Consider the following 18,371-nt stretch of genomic DNA (forward strand, 5'->3'; position numbering starts at 1 on the left):
GCTTTCGACAGACAGACGGACGGACATGGCTAGATCGACATAAAATGTCGCGACGATCAAGAATATATATACTTTATGGGGTCTCAGACGAATATTTCGAGTAGTTACAAACAGAATGACGAAATTAGTATACCCCCCATCTTATGGTGGAGGGTATAAAAATAGAACACATATTTAAATGTGTTTCTCAATGGGTGTTTATAATCATCACTGAATGTATATTTTCTATAACCTGCGTTCTACCTCAGCCACATTTCGAAATGTATACCAATGGATGGATCAGATAGCTTCTTTACAGTAATATTCCACAAATTAAAATAATCTCTTCCAACAAATTAAAAAAAAAAAAAATTAACAGGCAAGCATAAAAAGTAGCACACACGTTTTTTTCAGCTGACTTGTGTACTCAAAATAGTATATTTTGTTAGTTGAAATAACAAGAAATGTTTGCTAATATATTAGCCCTATGTTTGCTGAAAAGAAGAAATATCTGATATCCCATTTCAGCACACAAAAACTGCTGTTTTAGCAAACGTTTTCGCTGTTTTGAATAACAAATTCGGTCGAGTGTACAAAAATGCCTTAAATAGTCAACCACAAACTTTTTCCGACTGTAGAAAGGTGGACTCTTCAAATTTTTCGGTTTGAAAATTAAAATTTTGGCATTATTTTACATTGTTTGATTGTTTAGGTGTAGCCAAGAGGAAATGTATAAACATTGTTTAGCAATCAAAAGACTATGTTGCCGGGAAATCCATAAACAAAAAATATGTATACAAAATATGTATACAACAATTCCAATCGTCAACATTTTCTCAAAGTTCTTGTAAAACATTTCTTGTGGCGTTGGCGTTTATGCCGATGTTGCCCACCAACCACGCCATTCCCACAAATCGTTTCGGCCATGTGAAACATACTCGCACATGCTGTAAAAGATTTTGATTACTCAGTCGTTTTTTAGTGCTCTTCTCGTATGCTTCTGTCTCAAGGAGCCACACCAGCGAAAACACCCGCCACCAAACGTATTTAGCGCGACGGAAATCGACTTGATTTTAAAGTGACGAGTGGCAAAAAGTGAAAAGAAGAAACCCGTAAGAGAAGCAAACACAGTCATCAAGTGTTTGAAGCTGGGTGCTGTGTTTACTTGGGCGAAGTACCTGTCAACTTAGTGCGAGTACGCAGTGTAGAGTGTATCCATCTAATGATATATAAAAGAAATTGCCCATAAGCGACAACATAATAAGCATTCCGCCACTACTAGTAATATCTGCCCGTCGGTCGCACTTACGGGGTGCGCGCGAATTTAAAGTGTGTCGTGTAGTGTTCCCCCTTTTACTCAGTCAGTCGTCCAATTGTTCAGTGGTGCGAATGATTGACGAACCGCTGTACGGTGGGCCAGGCAGGCGAAGGCACTTCTGTGTGTTCTAAACAAAAGAGCACACGGCCAAATGAGTATTAATGTGGTGTTGGCCAAGTCTAGTCAATTAAAAAGTGCACAAAATAAACGAAACGCAGACAACAATATTTTCAATGAACCTCCATTGAATGTAGTGCGCTAGCAGTTAGTGTTTACCTCTCCCGCCATGGATTACGATTAATGGATAAAGTTACGCATTTGTTTCTATTTCCGTTTCCGTCTCAATCACATTGCAGTTGGCTAATTAATATACTGACACCAACACACATTGAATTGTAACTGTCTAAAGTGAAAATCAAAACAATTTTTCAAAACAAATTTGTGAAAGTAAAGTGCCAAACAAGATCTGTGAAATCGAAATTGAAATATAGATGTATTGAAATTGAAATGTATATATATATATATATATATATATATATATATATATATATATATATATATATATATATATATATATATATATTTATATATATATAGATATGCACATGTATAGGTTTAGAGTTGTGTGAGTGTTTGTGAAATAATTTATGCTTTCTATTCTGATTATTAAAAATTAAGCGAGGAGCCTTAGCTATCATATAAGATGGTTCTCTTCTATAAAAAAAATCCCATACAAACATATATATGTTCATTTAAACATATGTTGATATATACAATTTGAAAACAAAAAACAAACGAAAACATCATCTGAAAAAATGCTAAATCTATTTTTAAAGTAAAAAAAGAAAATATTGTGAAAGAATCAAACAACACGAGAGAAAACCCGACAAAAACAAATGCGACAATTTTACCACTCGTCGCGTCCCTGTGTCTGCCAGTGCTTTTCTTTATAATATTTAATAAGGAATACAAAACGTATAAATTGGCGGTCTAGTTATATGATGCAATTGCAAGAGAAATAATGTTGAAGTTTCCCAATTTCATCTTAGAAAAAAGGCTGCAGCTTATATTTTCAAGGCAAAGCAGGTCCTGAAAGTTTCCGCAAAAGTCTACGACAATTATGAGCAGCCATATCAGCGATCGCATACATATGACACTTTGTAAGTATTTTGCGAGTTTTTGTTTGACAATTTATTATCAGGACAGTTTTTCATTTAACCATGATGCAAAATGGGAAGATCTATGGCCACCGTAACGCAAGTTATCATGTCCATCTATGACGCTGCATGTCTGGTTTTGAATCCCGGCGAGAACAAAAAGTTTTTCAGCGGTGGCAATTCCCTCCTGATGCTGGTGAGGTCCAATGCCATGTAAAAGCTGCTCCTAAAAAGGTGTTGCACTGCGGCACGCCGTTCGGACTGGGGTATGAAAAGGAGACCCCTTATTATTGAGCTTACAACTTTAATCGCACAGCATTTATTGATATGTGAGAAGTTTGCCCCTTTTCCTTACCGAAATGTTTATGCAATCAAATTTTCGCTTTTAATTTGACTAAAAATTATAGTCATTAGTCAGAGTTCATCTATCTATCTATTCGTAAATATGTAACAAACAAAAGCACGTTAAGTTCAGCCAGACCGCATCTTATATACTCTCCATCAAGCACCGCATTTGACAAGTTATTTCAATGACTTTTTTAAATATATAGTGGCTATCTCAAGTAATTGACCATATTTGTCATGCCTGTTGAAAGTCATAAATAAGTAAAAGCGTGCTAAGTTCGGCCGGGCCGAATCTTATATACCCTCCACCATGGATTCGCATTTGTCAAAAAATAAAATAGGGAGATCGTTTTATAGGGGAGCCGTATTAGATTATAGACCGATTCAGACCATATTTGACACGTGTGTTGGAGGTCATGGGAGAAGCCGTTGTACAAAATTTCACTCAAATCAGATAATAATTGCGCCCTATAGAGGCCCAAGAAGTCAAGACCCCAGATCGGTTTATATGGCAGCTATATCAGGTTATGGACCGATTTGAACCATACTTTGCACAGTTGTTGAAAGTCGAAACACGTCGTTCAAAATTTTAGCGAAATCAGATAGGATTTGCGCCCTCTAAAGGCTCAGGAAGTTAAGACACCAGATCGGTGTCTTCACCCACCCAACATTTCTTCAAAATCGAAAATTGCCAAAATTCTTGTATTACTGTAAAATTGTTGTCGGTACTGGGTGCAGGATTTGGTTAAAGACAGAGCTGAATTTTTTACTGCTTGCCAACACACTATTTATAGGCCGTTCCTAATCATTCAAAGCCTTCAAAATGTAGTTGTCTTTTCGAATATCTTAGTTTTATAGTGATAGTTTTGGCGAGTCAGCTTAAGTATTTTGATGACATTTTTTCTTTTGCGCTTATTTTAATTTGATCTCAAACAAGTTTTTTGATTTCAATAGGTTATTCTTTATGCCGGTTAATTGGTATTAATTGACTTTTATATCCATAAAATATAACGCAAACAAATTGAATCCAGTAAGGAAGGACAAAAGTCGGGCGGTGCCGACTGTATAATACCCTACACCTACCCTATAAGTACAATGTGGGACCTATATCCAATTCTGAACCAATTTTGATGGACCACGGCGAGCAAATATGTTCAAACTGTAAAAACTACGGTTGATAAATGACAACATTATGGCAAATTATCCAAAATCTGACGAACATATATAAAGAAGCTGTATCTAATTCTGAACCGGTTTTGAGAAAACTTCTCAGATAATGTGGTAGTCGTTGAGGAAAGCGTAGTGCAAAATTTTGGCAAGATTGGTCAAACAATGCGCTTGCAGTGGCTCTTGGGGTGAAAATCTGGCGATATACATATATGACAGCTATATCTAAATCTGTGCAGATTTTGATGAAATTCACCAGTAATATTGAGAGTCATAAGAAAATCCTTCCTGCAAAATTTCGGTTAACAAATTAGCACTTTTTTGCAATATTTCTCAAAATGGGACGAACATATATATGAGAGCTATATTTAAATCTGAACCGATTTCCATGAATTTCACCAGTAATATTAAGAGTTAAGAGAAAATCCCTCCTGCCAAATTTCGAAAAAATCGGTTAACAAAAGACCATTTTATTGCAATATTACTGCAAATCGGACGAATATTACTGCAAATCGGAATATGGGAGCTTTATCTAAATCTGAACCGGTTTTGACCAATCTCTATGTATATTGTGGTAGTCGTCGAGGAAAGCGTTGTGCAATAATTTGACGAGATTGGTCAATAAATGTGCTTGCATGGGCTCTAGGAGGCTCTAGGCTATATATATATATATATATATATATATATTACTATTTTATCGTATGGGACGAACATATGTATGGAAGCTATATCCAGATCTGAACCAATTTCAATACGTTTCGTCTCTATGCCGTAAAACATGCCCGTACCAAATTTGAAGGCGATCGTATGAAAACTGACCTGTATTTTGTATAAAAATTAACATGGACTGACAGACAGGCGGACATAGCTAAATCGAATCAGAAAGTGATTCTGAGTCGATCGGTATACTTATCAATGGGTCTATCTCTCTTCATTTTTTGTGTTACAAACAAATTCACGAAGTTATAATACCCTGAACCACATTAGTGGTGTAGGATATAAAAATTAAGCAACTTTTTACCAATTTTCACGACGAGCCATCTACGTTCTACATAAATGATGCCGCTAATTTCTCCTCCGAACTTTATTAAAATCGATCGAAAATCCGTTTTTCATCGAAAGGATGTCCGTAAAAACTGCGTCGACCTATTGTCGTATATGCTCATAATTTCCATCACTTCCTTATGAGTCCTACAGTTTTCCTAATTTATTGGAAAATAGGAAAAGGCGGTAAAACTAAAAATCAGAAACACGAAGAGATTTCTACGTTATTGCAGTGGTGAACTTTTTTCTTTCTTTGCCCACTTAGAATATGCCCATGTGACCTAGAGGCAAACGTAGGTGTAATATAAAACTTGCTCTCATAGATTAAAGTCTGCTGACTACTATCATTTTAACACATATCCTCACTTAGGGTGGGTATTAAGTTCGCATTGAAAATTAATATTTTTCACGATTACTTTTGAAGATAACAGATTTTGAAGCAAGAAAGACTTTTTATTTATTTTTTTATACCTACTACTGAAGGATGAGGGTATATTCATTTCGTCATTCCGTTTGCAACACATCGAAATATCAATTTCCGATCCTATAAAGTCTATATATTCTTGATGAGCGTAAAAAGGTAAAGGCATATTCATTGTCCTATTTCGCCGAAATTCGGGACAGTGAGTTGTGTAAGGTTCTTCGAAAATTTTCTGCAACTTGGCCCAAATCGGTCCAGATTTGGATTAAGCTGCCATATAGACCGATATCTCGATTTAAAGTCTTGGACCCAGAAAAGGCGCATTCGATTTCACTGAAATTTGACACTGTGACTTATGTAAGGTTTTTCGACATCCGTGTCGTATATGGTTCAGATATAGCTACTAAAACGATCAATATTTTGGTATACACAATTGAACAATGAATTGTACTTATTAGTATTTGGTCCAAATAGGAACATACATATATCGATATAGCTGCTTAGGGGCATACGGTATGCATTTTTCACCGGGTTTTGACGAAAGGTGGTTTACATATATACCCGAGGTGGTGGCTATCCAAAATTCGGCCCGTCCGAACTTTACGCCTTTTTGCTTGTTTTTTATTCATTCTTAAGTCTATAGATTACATAATCCTAACAGACTAAATTATAAACTAGATATATATACAATACAAATATGTACAAAATTTGAGACTAAATGAGAAAACAAAAACTATGTGTAAACTATAATGAAATATAATACTACACCTTAATGTAGTATTATCTTTCTTTTAACAGAATCACGATTTTCAAAGACATCAAAGAGATTATAATAATTATTAAATTCATCAAAGCTTCGGGGTAAATGGTCATTGTTTGCATAGTTCGATGTAAAATAATATAATTTAAGCAGCTGATAATTACGGGATGGTCTAAAAGGAACATTTATATAAATTTAATTCAAAATGAAATCGGAGATTATTTTGCCTGCATATTTTTGAGAAGGAAAGTAATATTTAGCATTGTACGTTGGCTTTTTAATGAAGGTAATTTAGTTAAGTTTTATCTAAATTCATGCGACGGAAGAGCCCGAGGATCCCAGCCACGCCCTCTGAGGCAAAATCAAAGAAATTGTTTTTGGACGGACTCAATCGCATGTGAGTAAATAGAATAGGCCGGATCCCATATAATAGACCCATATTCTAAAGTATTACGCACCGCACAAATGTACTTTATAATTGTTTAGTCATCAAGGGATCGAAAAATTCTTTAATCCAACGCTTGATTTATCAGGCTTCTATAAGCTTTATTCGTAATTAAAGAAATATGTTTCCTAAAATCTAACCGTTGGTCCAACAAGATTTCCAAATCATGAATAGAATCTACATACTCTACTATACAATCATTCAAATAATAATCTTCTTGAGCCGAAAGAAGGACATAGGACTACATTTCAAAGTGTTAAGTTCCAACAAATTAGTATTGCACCATTTATAAAACTCGTTGAGATCAGATTGCAATATGCATTTATGTATTTGCCTTCTCATTAAAAGAATAGAAATTTTTACTTAATCTGCATACATTAGAACCTTACACTGAAGTATTGCATTAGGCAGGTCATTTATAAACAATGTGAATAAAATTGGTCCGAGATGGATTCCTTGAGGGACACCAGACGTTACATGTATTTTATTAGAAATAGCATTTCCTACTTGCACCATTTGAGATCTGCCCATTAGGTAGGATTTTATCCAGTTCAAGAATCCGTTGGAAACCCCCATAAGATACAACTTCAATAACAATAATTCATGATTAACCTTATCCAAAGCTTTGCTAAAGTCCGTATAAATACAATCCGTTTGATATCGACTTCTAAACCCTTCATTCACAATTGTAGTTAATTTCAAAAGATTTGTTACAGTAGATCGATGTTTGCGGAAGCCATGTTGAAATTTACTAAAAATAGATGAAACTTGAAAAGTTAATACCTCAGTCACCATCTTTTGAAATAATTTTGGAATTGCGTTCATTTTAGCAATTCCTCTATATTTTAACGCTTCAGTTCTATTACACGATTTAAATAAAGGAACAATAAAATATTATTTCCAAAATTGGCGGTAAATAGCCAGTATCCAGAGACTTATTAAACATTATAGAGATAGGAAGTGCAAAATATTCTGCACAATATTTAAGGATACACGAAGGGATTCCATCCAGGCCTGGGACCGTTGTGTCCTTTAGGCATATCAGATTGCGTAACACTAATAGTTGAAAATTCCGTAACACCATAGGGATAGTGGTGTGTAGAATTATGTAATTTATCAGAATAGGTTGTTTTAAAAAATGAGGCTAATATATTGTAAATTCCAGTGTCAGCATCTGCAACATCTTTTTCGAAATGTAACTTCTTTGGACAATCATTAGATCGACGCTTAGTGAAACCATAAAAAGATTTAGGATTAGATACCAATTCATTTTTCAGATACTAATTCAGAACAGCTCTAGATATTCCATTTTACAAAATAGAGTAAAACATATCGATCATCTAATCTAATGACTCCAAAAATTGAAGTATAGTTCAATCGGTCGAACCTAAAAATGAATTCAATTGGTTGTAGTCTGTTTTAGAGAAACAATAGCTAGTTTCATCCAAATAAGAGTTAGCAGAATCCTTAGAAGAGGACACTAAGGAAAATTGTACCTTTATTGTGGGATGATATTTTTCCTCAGGGTGGACCAAAGGATCGGATGGAAAAACCAAAAAATCGTGAGGATGACTTACGCATATAAGGTCGAGAATTTTACCAAAGAAGTCGTAAATATTATTAATTTGTTAAGCTGGAACCAAATAATGGACCAATACATTGGTTAGTACTTTCACTGGTTGCAAATTAAAAGCTCCGATCGTTAGACTTTGCTGATTCAAATGCACAAAGAATAGACGACGTATGCATGTGTTGTAAAGTGTTAAATTCTTATGAGAAACTCTAACAGCAACAATTTCAATATCAACCGACAAGGGAAGAGAAATTTCTTCTGCCGTAAATCAAGAAGACACAGCTATAAGCACCCCGCCTCCTCTACTATTAAAACAATCATTTCGATTACTTTTAAACATTTGAAACTGTTGTCATGAAATTTCCCTATCATATCAATTATATCATGATTTAAATCAAAACTATTAATTAATAGGGGAGATAACTTAGAATTTCGGCCTCAAACATTTTGACATACAATGGAAATATCTTTAACAGAAGGTGTTACAATTAGTTTTTTGAATGAGTGTTTGGCAAATAAACTACATCAGATTATTGAGTATTCCTATAAACATATTCGTGAATTACAGCTTTAGGAGGCCAGAAAAATGGATTAACAATTATTTCAAAAATATCTTCAGGAACAATAATTTTAAATGAAGTCTTACAGAGTTTTTCGGCATATTTAAATTTTAATACCTTAATCTCGTGAATAGCGCTAATCTTGCTATTAATATATGCTATGTCGTCTTCGGAAGTTTCAGCAGCAAAACGGACAGCAAATGTCGTTTTCTTTGGTACGATAACACTTAAATTTGGACTTGGAGTGTTTGGAACATTTGGAAATTTTTGCGAGTTCAAGGGCGAAAAAAATTTAATGGTGGTTGATGGAAATTAAGTGGTTAATTTGTTGACATCGGTAGTTTTTAAGGTGGGTGCACTTGTAGAGGGAGTATCTGTAGTGGCCACTTTCAGTCATCAATTTTTATTTTTTTCTTTTTTTTTTCACCAACGACAATGATATGCTTGGTCATATTTTTTGTAAATTTTTATTGGCATTGTTTTCACTTATTGTGGCTACACCATTTCCATCCACTTCTTTAAATTCTATGGCTAAATTGATGGGCTAATTCCATTTATTTTCCCATCGTCACCATTACGCCTGGTTTTCCTTCTTTTTTATCTTCAATACTTGCCACCCAATTTTGTTGCCTCTGAAAAGAGATACATTTTTAAAGTCTGATATCGGCGGAGTATTTTGTCAATATCTGACCTCTTTTCTGAATTATTTTTTTTTTTTTTTGTCTTCCTCTTTTTACATAAAACGCAAGAAATGATTTTTGATATGTCTTTTTTACCATCTCGCACAGTTGGACAATTTTGGTTATTTTGTGTTTTGATTCAATCTTCCTTTTGGGTTGTCATCTCTCATGACAACATAGAAGTACTGCTCAAACTCCTTATATACAAGAGACACCCAGACACACATGTATAGAGAAGGTATATAATCGAAGTATATAGAAATATTCCCAAATTTGATCAGACTTGGATTTTTTGGTCTTAATTAAAAAGTCCATCGACTCTAGAAACTAGTTTGAACTTTTATTTTCCATTTTTGAATAAAACTTTTGAAGAAAAATCCTTTTAAAAAGTGAAACTTTTTATCGATATCTGGGCCGATATCATCGATTAATTTCATTATAGGAATGGAAAAGACAGTTACTTATGGCATTTGATAGTCTATATTTTACCTCCTTATTGCAAAACCAAAGGTCTGATTCGTTGCCCCAAATTTAATAAAAGGGGTTCTGTGATCTGACTTCGAAGAGAAAAGACCAATCAAAAATTGAAAATTTAAAGAAATAATACTTGAAAAAAAATCTTAAGGACCAAGTTCATACTAATTTATAGTGAATATCGAAAAGTAATTTAAAGTTGTTCAGAATTTTAAGGAAAGTGCAAAATAAGTTTTTTTTTTTGGAAGACAGAAGGATACCTACACGTGTACTTCTCAACTTTATTCTCAATATCTTGGAAATCTGTAAATTTCCAATTTGGACAGACGCAGAAGTTGGTACCTTTTTGTCGTAGTCTACCCACAGGGTAGACACGACACTGATTTTTATCCAGAGCCCATTCTCTTTCATCAAAGTTTTGGAAGCTAGATTGTCAAAGCTCATGTGGCATGCATAAGTAGCATCAATCCATCTCCGATCGCAAACCACGCCAGGTATCACCTAAGAGCCTAGAACACCAATCTTCTGTTTAAATCCAACGTTATAAATCGGCAAGCAGCCAACCAATGATATAAGCCTACAATTTTGCTGAAATCTGACTGTCGGTATCTGTGACAAAACGTTCATTTGTACAGCATCGAAACACTTATTACATTGAATTTGCCACATGTAAGGCACTTTTTGAACATGAACACCGCTTAATTTTGCCTACCGTCAAATTCCAACCAGACGCCTTTTTTTTTATAAAAGCGTGAAGTAAACAAACACCGAATTACCCAGGAAGACTAAAGTCCAATTTCCAACCAGTTTTAATGGCCATATAAAACTCGAGAAGCTACCATAACCATCCATGACCATAACCTAAACAGCACCTCAACTTTTTTTCTTACAAAGACTAGCCGGTCCAACCATAATGTGTCAACCAACTGTGTAGATTTTTTAATTAAAGGAATTAAAGTCCACAAAAAAATATATAAGCATAAGTATAATTGTTATATAAAAAAAAAATGAATCGTAACAAAGCAAGTTTGGGTCATTTCACATACACATTTTTTCCCATTTAATTTAATTTAAATTAATTTTTTTTTATTTAATTTGTTTTTAATGATTTTTCCTTACAAAATGACATAAATCATTTTTACGTTTAAAAACTTCAAAAAAAATGTATGTGTTATGAACTCCACTAGCTTTGTTAAGTACCTATTTTAGTCACTGTCTGTATGTTCTTTGCAAGAAATTTAATTTCATTCATAAATCACAGCCATTCACCAAAATATCACCCATCAACCAACGATCGAGTGGAGGCCTTCATCGAGAGAGTGGAGTAAGGTGGTAAGTCATCATTGCTATGTTAATTTATTGATAAAGTTTCTTGCATTGATCTGTTATAATTGAGAAAGAGCAACGAATGTTTTAAGGTGTTATACAGCCCAACTGGTTTGTAACCACAAGTGCATTGTTATTGTTTCGATTTCTGTCTCTATTGTGGAGTATGACTCCCACACATTTTGTTTTTTTTTTTTTTTCCTAAATACGTTTTACACGCATTTTGTTATGAATGAGTTGCTCTTTCTTGGATTATTTGTAAAAAGAAATTATATTGTATTTGCATCTGCTTATTTGCGTAGTAAGATACTTCTACTTTTTTTGAATTTAACCCCTTAAGGGCCATGAAAATTATGCAAAATACTTAATTTTTTTTTTTTTAAAGTATAGTTTATTGATTATAGAACGAAAAATGTTAAGAGAATTAAAATGTTTTGGAATAAAACTGAATTTTTTTAAAATGAATCTGTAAGGACTATCTTGTAGACGTTTCTTGCAAAGGTATGTAGGATAAATTTGGTGTGATCGTAGTTTAGGGGTCCTGAAATATCATAGCCAGCAGGACATAGGATGGCGCGGGCATGGAGGCTGAGACTTTTTTTTACCACCATAGAGTCCACTTGATATCTTTTTTTTTTTTTTAGACCATTTCGAATAACTGCCGTTCTAGTAAATTAAATTCATATTAAAAAAGGGGTATCACATTAGCACCACACATTTTTTTTCTTGTTATCCTAGTAGTTGAAATAAAAAGGGAGTCTAAAATAATTATTGTATTGTGAACAAGGCTTGATTAGAGAAGGACGCGAACCCCCCTCCCGACTGCAGCTTGCATTTCAAAGGCTCCCGAAGTCCTACCTCTTCTCTGGTTCTAAGATGCTCGAAAGTTATTGTAAAATAGTATCTACAACAAATATTTGGTTGTGTACATTACATAATTTGGCGCCCAACGTGGGGCCGAAGGATAACGACCTTGTCCTTTCAGGCTCATTCAAGCTTTTTTTATTTGAGTAGATTTCATTTAGATGGAAAGTTTTAAGGTTTTTTTTTTTTTTTTTTTGTCAGGACTTCACACCAGACAATCTTTTGTTAGTTGTCTGCTGGATTTTCAGTTTTTTTGGGGTTTAACCCGAAAAGCTGACCGCTGATCAGCCACATCTGTTTTGTCTCTTGAGATTTCCTTTAGGAAAAGATATATTTAAATTTTCCCAAACAATGTTTATATGTCGGCGAACTAAATTTTCTTTTAGACTTAGTTATCAGCCCTGTTCCAAAATAGGAATTCGATTAATTTTGCGTAAGCATATTAGCGACCGTTTTGATAACAGAAGGTAGAATTTTCCCCTTTAGCTGGTGTGTCTCAAGATAAATTAATTCTATGAATATATACATATGCCATAGACCAGTTTTTGTATCCACAGTTTTTCGAAATGAGTTTTATCACACCATATTCTATTTTCATATTCTAGCAAGAAACGTCAAACTATTATGCCTATTTGTTCTTTAGACAGTACTTTTTTGAAGGAAAATAGATTTTTTTCTATAATTTCATTTTACGGTTTTTAGAGTGAAATTTTTTCTATTTGAATCGAATTTGTCATTATGGCTTCAGAGGAACCGATACCTCCAGAATTGCCTCCGCAATCAGAGACAACCTCTACGGACAATACTTCGGTAGTATGTGAGGTTTGTAAGCAACTTTTGGTTGAAGGCCAAGATTGTTTAATTATAAGCGCATGTGCGCATCCTTTTCACAGGAACTGCATAGAGACATATCTTTCTTCGTCCGCAGAATGTCCTGTCTGTAAGAGAGTATGTGACCTAGGCGAGTTAAGAACATATAGTATGGCTTCGAAACCACCCCCAGCTCGAAAGGCTCCTAATAATAGAGGCAAGGGTAGAGGTGCCTTGAACAAGACTTATGAAACTCGTAGTGTGACTAAGAATCTATTTCAGGATGCACAGAATCCTACTAATACACAGCCTGCTACCCGGCAGACTCCTCAGCAATGCAATAATACTTCTTTTGACTTTACGACACCTCCACAACAAAACATTGCCGATCCTCAGGCATTGAACTCGAGTGTAGATTACCGCGAGATAGGTCGCATGATAGAAGATCAGTTGAGGAAGTTTTTTCATAACATGAATCTGCCACACACTGCGACTTCCAATAATATTCCCAATTTAAACCGGGATCCCCGGAACGTGCCCAATACTAATGCGTATTATCCTTCAGGTAACTGTGTCAATATGCCGAGTAATTTTCCCAACCACCGGCCACCAAATCCTCCGAATATGGGTGGCAGTGATTATCCTCGTGATCCCCGTGATTTTCAGTTCCCTCGTGCTGCGCAATTTTCGAGTCCGAATGCTTCGGGAAGTTTTAGTTCGATGAATAGGGACGCAGACAAGATAACTTCTATTGTGAATAATTGGAATTTGAAATTTGACGGCTCGTCAACGGGTCTCAGTATTGATGAGTTTCTATATCGCATTAGGACTCTGACGAGGGAAACCTTTAATGATGATTTTAGTGTTATCTGTAGGAACCTTAATACACTCCTGACTGGAAAAGCTCGTGAATGGTATTGGCGATACCACAAGCAAGTGCCAGCCATTACGTGGGAGGGTTTCTGCCAGGCGATCCGTAGCCAATATAAGGACATGAAGTCCTCATTCGACCTTAGAGAGGAGATGCGAATCAGAAAGCAGAAACCGGGTGAATCCTATGATGCTTTCTTCGATGCCCTCTCTATCATTGCTGATAAACTGTCCAATCCGATGAGTGAGGACGAATTCATAGAGATCATTGCCAGGAATTTACGGCCTGACATTCGTCAGGATTTACTTTATGTCCCAATTAGGTCTCTGTCCCATCTACGCAAACTCGTGCAAATGCGAGAGAACTTTCTGAGCGACGAGTATGTGCGCAGAACACTTTCCCAACGATCTCAAAACCTGAATTTTCCACCACGCAGGCAACTGGCAGAATTAGATCAGGGTGTTTCGAATGACACTGAGTCGGACTACACGATCGATGCTGTCCAGAGATCTGAGTCGATTAGATGCTGGAACTGTGATAACATAGGACACACTTGGCAGGATTGTCTTGAGGACAGGACTATTTTCTGTTACGGGTGTGGCGCGAAAAATGTTTATAAACCACAGTGTGCCAGATGTTTATCTCGTGTTCAGTCTTCTTCTTCAAAAAACTACAGACAGACGGGGCCAACGAAGAACCAAGTCTAGATGTCGGCCCATCCCCAATTCCCGGACTTACAATTTCAGATCCTGACTTACCCTCTATTGAACCTGACCTGTCCAAATTAGACCCTGATAGGATTACCATTTTGAAAAGGCCCAGCACTTCTGATGTACATGAGGATGTTTCTCGATTGATATACCCCAGGTTGCCCTATCATAAGCGATGGGAAATATATGTTCAAAGGCGAAATGAAATTTTTAACGTGTCTAGTATTTCTAAAGCAAAATCACCTAAACGGTCCACACTTCGTCTAAGGAGATATTTTCGCATCAGGAAGGTCTGTGGTAAGATTCAGATTTCTACGATTATGTCGAACCCGCATGATAGACGCTATTATGCCAAAGTGTCATTTTTGGACTTTCATGAATTCGGCCTGTTGGACACTGGGGCTAATATAAGCTGTATCGGTGGTGAACTGGCCCAGTATGACTTTTCTAAGTTTCCCAACTTTACTCCATGCAAGTCTTTTGCCAAGACAGCAGATGGTAAAGTCCAGAACATCTTAGGGTGGATAGACGTTTCTATTACTTTCAAGGACATGACAAAGGACATTCGATTATTCATTATTCCGTCTATTTCCCAACGATTGATTCTTGGGATCGATTTTTGGAATATTTTCAATCTTTTGAATAATCTTTTATCGAGTTCTGATATTTTGGTCTGTCACAATGACAGTATTTTCCCATCTGTCGTGTCGGCACTTGAAATCCATAGCGGGGGACGTGACGATGACTTTCATGTGAGATTGGCTCAGGGTGAGATGAAACAGCTGGAAGCTGTTATTGCACTTTTTCCCAGCTTCGAGAAACAGGGGTTAGGCAGAACCGCATTGATCCAACATTCGATTGATGTCGGCGATGCCAGACCTATAAAACAACGTTTTTACCCTGTTTCTCCAGCTGTTGAAAAACTCATGTTTGCCGAGGTTGATCGGATGCTAGAGTTAGGGGTGATCGAACCCTCTAATTCACCGTGGAGTTCTCCGATGAGGCTCGTCGTGAAGCCTGGCAAGGTGAGGCTATGTTTGGATGCGAGAAAGCTGAATTCTGTAACAAAGAAGGACGCATATCCGCTTCCAAACATAGAGGGGATTTTCTCGAGACTACCAAGAGCCAACATCATTTCAAAGCTGGATCTCAAAGATGCCTTCTGGCAAATAGGTCTGGACGAGCCATCCAAACAGCTGACGGCGTTCACAGTCCCTGGTAGGCCGCTCTACCAGTTTGTGGTTATGCCGTTCGGGCTGTGTAATGCCCCACAGACGATGTGTCGGCTGATGGATGTGCTCATACCTCCAGACCTACGCCATTCGGTTTTTGGCTACTTGGATGATATGGTAATTGTCTCGGAGAATTTTGATACCCATATCCAGATCCTGATGAGAATTGCCACTGAGTTTAGGAGGTCGAACCTGACCCTCAATATATCCAAAAGCAAGTTTTGTGTCACCAGGACAAACTACCTTGGATATATAATCGGCAATGGGGGCATTACTACCGACCCCGAGAAGATATCGGCGATCACCAACTGGCCAGTGCCCCGGAATCTTAAACAGGTTCGTGGCTTTCTTGGACTTTGTGGGTGGTACCGTCGTTTTATTCAGAATTTTTCCACTGAAACATTCCCCATCACCGAAGTTGTATCCACCAAACGCAAGTTCAAATGGACGGGCGAAGCACAGCAGGCCTTTGAACGTGTCAAGTCGCTCCTTACTTCGGCTCCAGTGCTAAATAACCCTGATTTCTCTAAGAAATTTTATTTGCACTGCGATGCCAGCGACTACGGCATTGGGGCTGTGCTGATACAACTCGATGATGAGGGGAATGAGAAACCTATAGCCTTCATGAGCAGAAAACTAAACACCGCGCAACGTAACTATAGTGTTACAGAGCGTGAGTGTTTAGCTGCTCTGGAGGCTATAAGGAAATTCAGGTGCTACTTGGAACTCCAAGATTTTGAAGTCGTGACGGACCACTCCAGTCTATTATGGCTCATGCGACAGCCAGACTTGAGCGGAAGACTTGCTCGATGGGTCCTCAAGTTGCAGCCATACCGTTTTACGATAAGCCACAGGAAAGGCAAAGACCACATCGTTCCCGACGCCCTTTCCAGGATACCGACGGACGATATTTCAGCTCTGGAAGTTTCAGAGCCAGGTGTTGACTTGGATTCACCATTTTTTGATGACGAGGACTATCGACTTTTGAAGGAACGGGTTATAAAAGATCCTAACAGATACCCTGATATCAAAATAGGGGATAGATATGTGTATTATCGCACTGAACACTGCTCAGGGGATGAGTCTAGGGACGAGTTTTGTTGGAAGCTTTGGATTCCAGATAGACTTCGTACTGATACCATTTCCAGAGCTCACGATAATCCCCTTGCAGCCCATGGGGGCATGGCCAAAACTTTAGAGTTGATAAGGCGAACTTTTTTCTGGCCAGGAATGGTAAAGGACGTCCGCGATTACATACGGAATTGTGAGGTTTGCAAAACCACAAAAGCTCCGAATATAGTTCTTAAACCACCAATGGGTAACCTCGTGGAATCCGTCCGTCCCTTTCAGCGTCTCTACGTTGATATTCTTGGACCCTACCCAAGAAGCAAGAGGGGACATATCGGTCTCCTGATTGTTCTCGACCACCTTTCCAAATATCACTGGCTTTGTCCTCTAAGGAAGTTTACGGCCACCCATATAAAGGATTTCCTTGAGAAACAGATTTTTCACGCATATGGGGTGCCCGAGACAATCGTCAGTGATAACGGGAGTCAATTTAAGTCAAATGAGCTGAACGCTTTTCTGACAGAATTCGGTGTAAGACACGTCTATACAGCGTTATATAGCCCCCAAGCCAACGCATCCGAGAGGGTCAACCGGTCGTTGTTGGCAGGAATAAGGGCCTATTTAAGAAGTGACCACAGACAGTGGGATCAGAATCTATCTTCCATCAGCTGTGCCCTACGCAATGCCTATCACCAGAGTATACATTGTTCACCATACCGTGCTTTGTATGGCTTTGACATGGTGACTCACGGTTCGACGTACCAACTCCTGAGGAGTTTGGATCTCTTGGAAGAGCCCACGGCTAAACTGGCCAGAGACGATGCTTTGCAGGTGATCAGGATGGATTTAAGGAAACACATAAGACAGGCTTATGAAAGGAACCAACATAACTACGACCTTAGAACCAGGGTTCAGACCTACAATGTTGGCCAAATTGTCTTCTACCGTAATTTTGCCCAGAGTAGTGCTGAGAAATCTTTTAGCGCTAAATTATCCCCAGTTTTCTTAAAAGCAAGGGTGAAAGAGAGGCTTGGCAACCACTATTACTTACTTGAAGATATGAATAGTAAACTAATTGGGACCTACCATGGAAAAGACATAAGAAAGTAGTGGCTTTTTTTCCATCTAATTCAATGCCGTAAGACTTTTGAATTATCCGGTTTGTAGTGGCCACTTTCAGTCATCAATTTTTATTTTTTTCTTTTTTTTTTCACCAACGACAATGATATGCTTGGTCATATTTTTTGTAAATTTTTATTGGCATTGTTTTCACTTATTGTGGCTACACCATTTCCATCCACTTCTTTAAATTCTATGGCTAAATTGATGGGCTAATTCCATTTATTTTCCCATCGTCACCATTACGCCTGGTTTTCCTTCTTTTTTATCTTCAATACTTGCCACCCAATTTTGTTGCCTCTGAAAAGAGATACATTTTTAAAGTCTGATATCGGCGGAGTATTTTGTCAATATCTGACCTCTTTTCTGAATTATTTTTTTTTTTTTTTGTCTTCCTCTTTTTACATAAAACGCAAGAAATGATTTTTGATATGTCTTTTTTACCATC

The 18,371-nt window shown here is 37.0% G+C and overlaps 1 protein-coding gene across 2 annotated transcripts in view; it reads left to right on the forward strand.

Moving 5' to 3' along the window:
• The first annotated feature begins 993 nt into the window (after positions 1–993).
• Positions 994–18,371, forward strand: part of LOC106095038 (FMRFamide receptor) — a 327,581-nt gene continuing 310,203 nt past the window's right edge. Inside the window, exons 1-2 of one of the 2 annotated variants that reach the window (XM_059363538.1) lie at positions 994–1,744; positions 1,976–2,457. The gene's annotated coding sequence lies outside the window, so the exon portion shown is untranslated. The remainder of the gene's footprint in view (positions 1,745–1,975; positions 2,458–18,371) is intronic. The other variant, XM_059363837.1, reaches the window with a different exon arrangement.

The sequence above is a fragment of the Stomoxys calcitrans genome, chromosome 1, assembly GCF_963082655.1.
Source record: "Stomoxys calcitrans chromosome 1, idStoCalc2.1, whole genome shotgun sequence".
NCBI classification, from domain to species: domain Eukaryota; kingdom Metazoa; phylum Arthropoda; class Insecta; order Diptera; family Muscidae; genus Stomoxys; species Stomoxys calcitrans.